At 54.8% G+C, this 7,093-nt stretch overlaps 1 long non-coding RNA gene and 1 pseudogene across 1 annotated transcript; both read right to left on the minus strand.

Annotated features, from left to right (window-relative positions):
* Positions 1 to 1,621: 1,621 nt before the first annotated feature.
* Positions 1,622 to 5,129, minus strand: LOC146201915 (uncharacterized). The gene is made up of 3 exons (XR_014701863.1): positions 5,061 to 5,129; positions 4,344 to 4,551; positions 1,622 to 1,717 (listed from the first exon to the last, which is right to left on the minus strand). It is a non-coding gene; the product is annotated as an uncharacterized LOC146201915 (long non-coding RNA).
* Positions 5,130 to 5,549: 420 nt separating this feature from the next.
* Positions 5,550 to 6,847, minus strand: LOC146201916 (uncharacterized; annotated as a pseudogene).
* Positions 6,848 to 7,093: the final 246 nt, after the last annotated feature.

A 7,093-nucleotide genomic window follows, 5' to 3' on the forward strand; every position in this document is an offset into this window, starting at 1 on the left:
TACTAGTTAGTATCCTAGTTCTTTTCTTCCATTGTGAGTCAACGCTTTTTAGGTATAGGTATTTAAATACTTTAGCTGCCCATCTGTTACTGTTTAATTTCCTCAGGCGGTCCTCTTATATTTTACTCTGAGCTTCCCGTACTTCGAAAGATACCCAGCCCATATCTCCCTGTACCGCTTCATTTGTGGTTTTGCCGTGGGCACCTAGTGCTAATCGTCCGAAGGCTCTCTGATTTATTTCTAATGTCGACTGTACCTCTCATTTTAGGTACAAAACCGCATTTCCGAAAGTAAGCCCGGGCACCATAATTCCTTTCCAAATACCCCTCAAAACTTCATACCGGGTGTATCCCCCCAATGCCCTAAGCTTCATTATCCCGGCATTCCTTCGCCCCTTTGCCTTAAGTGATTGCTCATGCTTTTCAATGTATGACAATCCTTCGTTTACCCTGTGGGCCTCAGCCCTCACTCAGGGGGGTTCGTGAGCCGCCACCCATGCGACAAACGACCGGCAACAACGTGAACAAAAGAAACCGCTTTAATGTGAGCAGTCAAAAATAAACTCTATAATGAAAGGCATGGTGAAACGCATGGTGAAAGAAAACAATCTTGCGAGTTGCTGCACAGCACCGTACAAGGAAGCGAGCATCGATAACACGTCACACAACCAGGTGGAAACACAAGAGTCAAGCCGCATGTGGCGAGGCCGGAAAGCGCCTGCGCTGCCGGACAAAAACACGACGCTTCGAAAACGCACACACTCACGTAGAGCCCCCGGCGAACGCCGCTGCCCGGGCCGTCCTGCGGGGAAAAAAGCCCCCAGCGGCTGTTTGCTCGTCGCTTATCTAGACGCTCGGCGAGTCACGTGCAACGTTACGCGTCAGAGTCCAGGCTGCCTGACATGCGCAGTAGCGTCGGCGCCGGCCGAGTGCGGCCGGCTGCGTTGTTGCATTGATATGCTCCAAAACAGAGGGGCCAAGGGCCCCACACTCCCCCCCTCACAAGAATGTACCCCTCCCTGGGGTTAAAAGAGAACTGTAATATTGTTCATAATGGACAGAGTAACGTTCATGAGGTTCAAAAGGCACTGCATGGGTGTTCACGGCAAATTAGACATCGTCTAAGTCCAAGAGGTTGTCAGCTGCCACCGCGTCTTGAACTGCAGGTGCTTGGGGCAGGCTTTGGCTGTGGATTAGGGCTGCGGCGAACTCTGAGCAGGCGGCGCCTGGCGTCATTTGGAGCACCCGGCTGCAGAGCCTGGCGCAATGTGTCGTGCAGCCGCTGCTGCTCCTGGTGTAGCGCGCTGAGGGAGTGCGCCTCTTGAAATATTATGCATGTATCGCATAGTGAGCACCAGCCTACGTTGGCTTCCTCGGGGAGGGGCCGGATGGGGTCTCTACGGCGATGCTCCTCCACGGTATGGCCGGTGAATGGCGGTGGTGCCGGTAGACTGCCTCTCTCCGGCCGTACCTGCGTCTCCCAGGCGGAGGCCGATGCAAAGCACGCCACCGTGCCGTTGCCGATGTGGCACCAAGTTGCCACGTGCCGCCAGCGCCCGGGAACCTCGTCCCTTGCTTGCAGACGCCGTGGGGGATCAAGATAGGCGGGTCGACTGTACGAAGTCTGGACCGTCCTGCGATGACTGCGGCTGCGGTAGGCCGCGGAGCTGCCATCATAGCTGGGAAGGCTCCTTTCGTTGCGGTGATCACGTGGCATCCTGTAGAGCAACGGAAAAGGATGGGGACAACAAGGATTGGTCTGCGTATGGACGTTCCAATTCGGAGTGCAGCGACAACGATGAAAGTGTTGTAAAGTCCAAGACACCGTTACTAGTGGTTTAGACGCTCGTAGTAAGGTCTTAGATCATTGATGTTAACGGGGCCAATTGTCCGACCACCATGCTGGTTTCGGAGAAGGTAGGCTAGACTGCTGACGCGTTTTATTATTAAGAAAGGGCCCTCCCATCGCGGCACGAGGGAGGCTGCAAACCCCTTTGCAGCATCGCTGAGTGGGTGTGTGCGGCGGAGGACCTTGTCGCCAGCAGTGAATTCCCCGTGTCGCCTTCCCTTGTTGTACTGACTGCATTGCTCCAGGCGGGCGATGTCCAGGTTTTCTCTGGCCTCCTTCAGGGTCCCGGCAAGGCGGCTCGATAGATCCTGGGTGAACCTGGAGTAATTGGATGGTGGTAATTCAGAGCTGGAAGTAACGTCGTGCTCGATAGGAAACCGGAGTTCGCGACCAAGAAGAATAGCTGCTGGCGTAAAACCTATGGATCGGTTCACCGTGGTTCTTGTGGCGAAGGCCATCTCCTGGATTCGAGCGTCCCAGTCCTTGTGGCGTTCTGTGAAAGCCACCAGCATTGTCTTCAGATTTCTGTTGACCCGCTCTGTAATGTTCGCTTGAGGGTGGTAGGGTGTCGTTTTTTTTGTAAAGCTCTCGGAGTACAGCACAAGAGTCAGTAAATGTCCTGCTCGTGAAATAACTTGCGTTGTCAGTTATAAGCTGCGCTGGGAAGCCAAAACGGGGAACGTTTCTAGCAGCTTATCCCAAATTAGCTTAGAGTCGAGCTTTCGCAGTGCGTATAGTTCTACCCCTTTTGAGAAGTTATCAGTGAGCACTAACAAATAGCGATTCCCTCTCACCGATCGGGGGTAGGGACCCATTACGTCACAGGCCACGATTTCCCATGGGTATCGACTCTCTACGGGTTGCACGAAGCCCGGTGGTTTCCCTCCCCTCGGCTTCGCGATCTGGCAAGTGTGACAAGCGCGAACATACTTGAGGACGTCCTTTCTCATCTGAGGCCATGTCACGATACGACACAACTTGTCATACGTTTTCCTACCATCGCTATGACCCGCGAGGCATGTGTCATGGTAGTACTCGAGGAAGGCTTTGCGAAGGCTCCTAGGGACAACGACCCGAAAGGGGGACTCACCGCCGTCCGCATCAGCAGTAGGTATATACCGCAAGAGTAGGCCGTCAGCTGCTTCCAGGTAGCTGTCGTAGTTGCCGGCTGGTACTGTGCTGGGCCTGCTCAGACACTGGCGTATCTGGATGCACTGGTCATCAGTGTTCTGGGCGTTCAGGAGCTGTTGCCTAGAGACTAACGTTCCCCAGGCGTCTGCGGGCGCTGCTACAGCCAGGACTGCAGGTGTTGGCCCCCCTTCTCCGGGAAGTGGAGCTCTGGACAGGGCGTCTGCTACCTTATTGAAGGTTCCCTTGCGGTATTCCACCCTGTAATGGTAATTTTGGAGGGCGAGAGCCCAGCGGGCCAGGCGGCCAGCTGGGTTTTGCAACTTTGAGAGCAATGACAATGCCTGGTGATCTGTTTGAATGGTGAACTCGGCTCCATCCAAATACATGTCAAATTTCTTTAGTGCGAAAACTATCGCTAGACACTCCTTCTCTGTCACGCTATAGTTGCGCTCTGGCCCAGTAAGGGTATGACTCGCAAATGCCAAAGGGCAAAGCTTCCCTTGATGCTCCTGAAGCAATACCGCACCTATGCCGTACTCACTTGCGTCTGTTTGCACCGTGAATGGCAGGTTGAGGTCGGGAAGCCGTAGGCGTGCCGTATCCGCGATCGCTGCGGACAACGCTCGAAATGATCCCTCCCCAGTGTCCGTCCAGGACCAACGGGCGCCTTTCCGAAGTAGCTGATGGAGGGGTCGTGCTAGGTCGGCGCAGTTCGGAATGAAGTGCCGGTAGAATCCTACCATGCCCAAAAAGCGTTGGAGGCTCTTGACGTCTGTCGGCGGTGGGAACTTCAGTATGGCCTGGAGTTTTTCTTCATCTGGGCGGACTGTGCCTTGCTCCACTACGAAACCAAGGAGGTTGATTCTATTTGCCACCAACTGGACCTTGCTGGGATTAATGGTGATACCTGAATTCTGCATTCGCTGAAGAACGTTGGTTAGATGATTGAGGTGTTCTTCTAGACTCTCCGAGAACACTACTACATCATCCATGTAGGCCATAGCGTAGTTAAACTTAGCGTCTCCGAGCACAATATCCATTACTCGCTGAAAAGTGGCAGGTGAATTGCACAAACCGAAGGGTAGCCGTACAAACTCGAACAGTCCTCGATGGCAAGTAAAGGCAGTTTTTTCAATGTCATTAAGGTCAATCGGGATCTGCAGAAAACCTCTGCTACAGTCAAGAGTAGTAAAAAACTTTGCTGATCCAAGTGAATACAAGACCGATTCGACAGATGGAAAGGGGTAGGAGTCTCGAACTGTTGCAGCGTTCAGCCGCCGATAATCGACGCACAACCGTGCTGTGCCGTCTTTCTTAGGCGCGAGAACAACAGGGAATGCCCAAGGACTTTTTGAGGGTCTCACCGCACCAGTGGCCAGCATTTCGTTGAGGGCACCATCCAACAGTGCTCGCTTGTGGACGCTCAAGGGCCTTGGGTTGAACCGGATCGGACGAGCACTGCTGGTGTCGATCCTGTGAGTCAGAACGTTGACCTTCCCAGGGGCCTCCGTGAACATTGCTGCGAAGGGCCTCAGTGTCCTCTCGATTCTGCACCTTTCGGCTGGTGATCCCCTGAAAGACTTCAAAACCGTGAGAATACCACTTCCAGTGACGGTGTCCGAATGGCTGTTTGTGGCCAGTAACTGTGAATGCAAAGCACCAGGTTGTGCTGTGAACTTAAATGCCGCAGTATTCATGCTGTACTGGTAAGTTTGGTTTCGAAGGTCTATCACGATTTCCGCCTTGGCTATGAAGTTACGGCCCAATATCACTGGACAGGAAAGGCCGGGAAGGTGTAGGAAGCGCTGCCTAATCTTTCGCCCATTGATAGTGACTGTTAGACGGGCTGCCGAGGTGGCAGATGCTACGTGAGTAGACGCCATACGCAGGTTGGTGCTTACACTCCGTAACCGGAGGTGTTTCGCATCACAGGCGTTTTTAACTCTATCGCCGAAAACTGAAACTGTAGAGCCTGTGTCTAAAAGCGCAGGCACTTCTATTCCGGCCACATTCACCGCAACCAGCGGCATATTGTCAAGGTGGGTCTCATTACAACGAGATGTTGACGGAACAGCGCTCACCGTTTGTTCCTGAAGCTTTTTGGGTAATGCCGGAGGCTCCCACGTTGATCTGGGCCGGGTGAGCGGTTCTCGTCTCTGCTTCACCGGCGGTCGTTCACGGTTGTATTTTGTGGCAGCAGGATGGTGCGATGACCAAAATATCCTGCATCGTGATGTGGTTCTGGCCCCCCGGACTCCGGTAGCAGGAGGGGGCGAACGACGACTTGCACCCACAACTCCGTCAGCAGGAGGGGGCGAACGACGACTTGCACCCACAACTCCGTCAGCAGGAGGGGGCGAACGACGACTTGCACCCACAACTCCGTCAGCAGGAGGGGGCGAACGACGACTTGCACCCACAACTCCGTCAGCAGGAGAGGCCGAACGACGACTTGCACCCACAACTCCGTCAGCAGGAGGGGGGGAACGACGACTTGCACCCACAACTCCGTCAGCAGGAGGAGGCGAACGACGACTTGCACCCACAACTCCGTCAGCAGGAGGGGGCGAACGACGACTTGCATCTGACACCGCGGGGCAGTCGGCATGTGCTGCAGGTTGTGTACACGGCACGCCTACCGGCACTTCATGGCAGGCTGCAAGGAGGCTGGGCGGCTGCAAGGAGGCGCCCGGGACCGGTAGGTTGCGGGCAGGCAAGTGGTCATAACTGCTTACCACCGCCGGCCGTCGTCGTTTCCCTGCTTACGAGAGCCGCGGGGACTTGGGCACTGGCTTCTGTAGTGGCCTCGACCGCCACACTGGAAACAGACCGGAAAGTCAGTGTTTGTGTCGTCCATACCTTGCCGCGTGCTTGGATCCGCAGACCGGCGACGGCCCTGGGTACGCCGTGGGGGTGCTCCCGGGTTCCGGCCTCGGAGTGGGAAGGGGCCCGGTGATCCAAGAGCTTGGTAGCTGAACGGGTCCACCGAGCGAGGCAGGGGCGGAGGCAAACGAGGTCCCCCATTTGCAGTGAGCGCACCAGGCCACGCGCATGAGGGCTCCAGGGTGGTTTCTGGAGGGGGCGGAGGCCGATAGGTCAATTCGGCTAATATGGCGGCCTAGATATCAGAAGCCGCTTTTGAGAGATCGTCCAGTGACGAAAAGCTACGCCCCCCAAATAGGCCTGAAAGCGTGGGTGGGCTTGGCGTATCGCTCGTGTGACCTTCTCTGTTTCTGGTGCAGAGGGGTCGGCACGCTCATAAAGTTCCTGAAATGAGCGTATATATTCCAAAAGGCTCTCCTCCTCTGCTTGTGTGCGAGTGTACAATTCATCTTTAATGCGGACGGCATAGTCGGGGGGAAGGAACTCTGCCCTTAGCAACTGCTCGAAATGAGTCCAGTTTTGAAACGTCTGTCGACGCCGCCAGCGTGCGGCGGAGCCTTTCAGGGCCACTGGCAAAACGCGTTGTAAAATAATGTCGTCTGGTAGGGCTTCCGCGTTACGGTAGTCAAGCATTTCTTGTAGGAAGTCTGCTACAGATTTTTTGTCCGTGTGCCCTTCATATGTCGGCACTGCGAGCTGCAAACGGAAGGTGGGTGGTTCAGTTTGTGCCTGTCGCTCAAGCAGCGTAGTTATCCGGCTCAAAACGTCGGTCATATTTGCCGCGGCCGCCCCTTTTTCCTCGTTGTCAGACATTCTGTCAGTCGTGTGGTTGGTTGGCTCGTTACGATTAGTAAGTTTACCTGAGCGTAGAAGCATTAGAAATGGAACTGTCTGAGGAGAAATGTTTGGCCCACAGCTTACGTTCCTTGACGCAGTTGTATCCGGCAAGTTACTGGGGCTGGCTCCGGACGGGAGTGGTTCTCTTGCATTGGCGGTCCTCGCGGCACGGGTGCGTGCTCAAAGTGGCGGGTAACAACTCCCTGAAAGCTCAGAAAAAATCCCGTTGGGCGCCAAATGTGGGCCTCAGCCCTCACTCAGGGGGGTTCGTGAGCCGCCACCCATGCGACAAACGACCGGCAACAACGTGAACAAAAGAAACCGCTTTAATTTGAGCAGTCAAAAATAAACTATGATGAAAGGCATGGTGAAACGCATGGTGAAAGAAAACAAT

The sequence above is a fragment of the Amblyomma maculatum genome, chromosome 1, assembly GCF_055883805.1.
Source record: "Amblyomma maculatum isolate TAMU_Amacu chromosome 1, ASM5588380v1, whole genome shotgun sequence".
In the NCBI taxonomy this organism is placed as follows: domain Eukaryota; kingdom Metazoa; phylum Arthropoda; class Arachnida; order Ixodida; family Ixodidae; genus Amblyomma; species Amblyomma maculatum.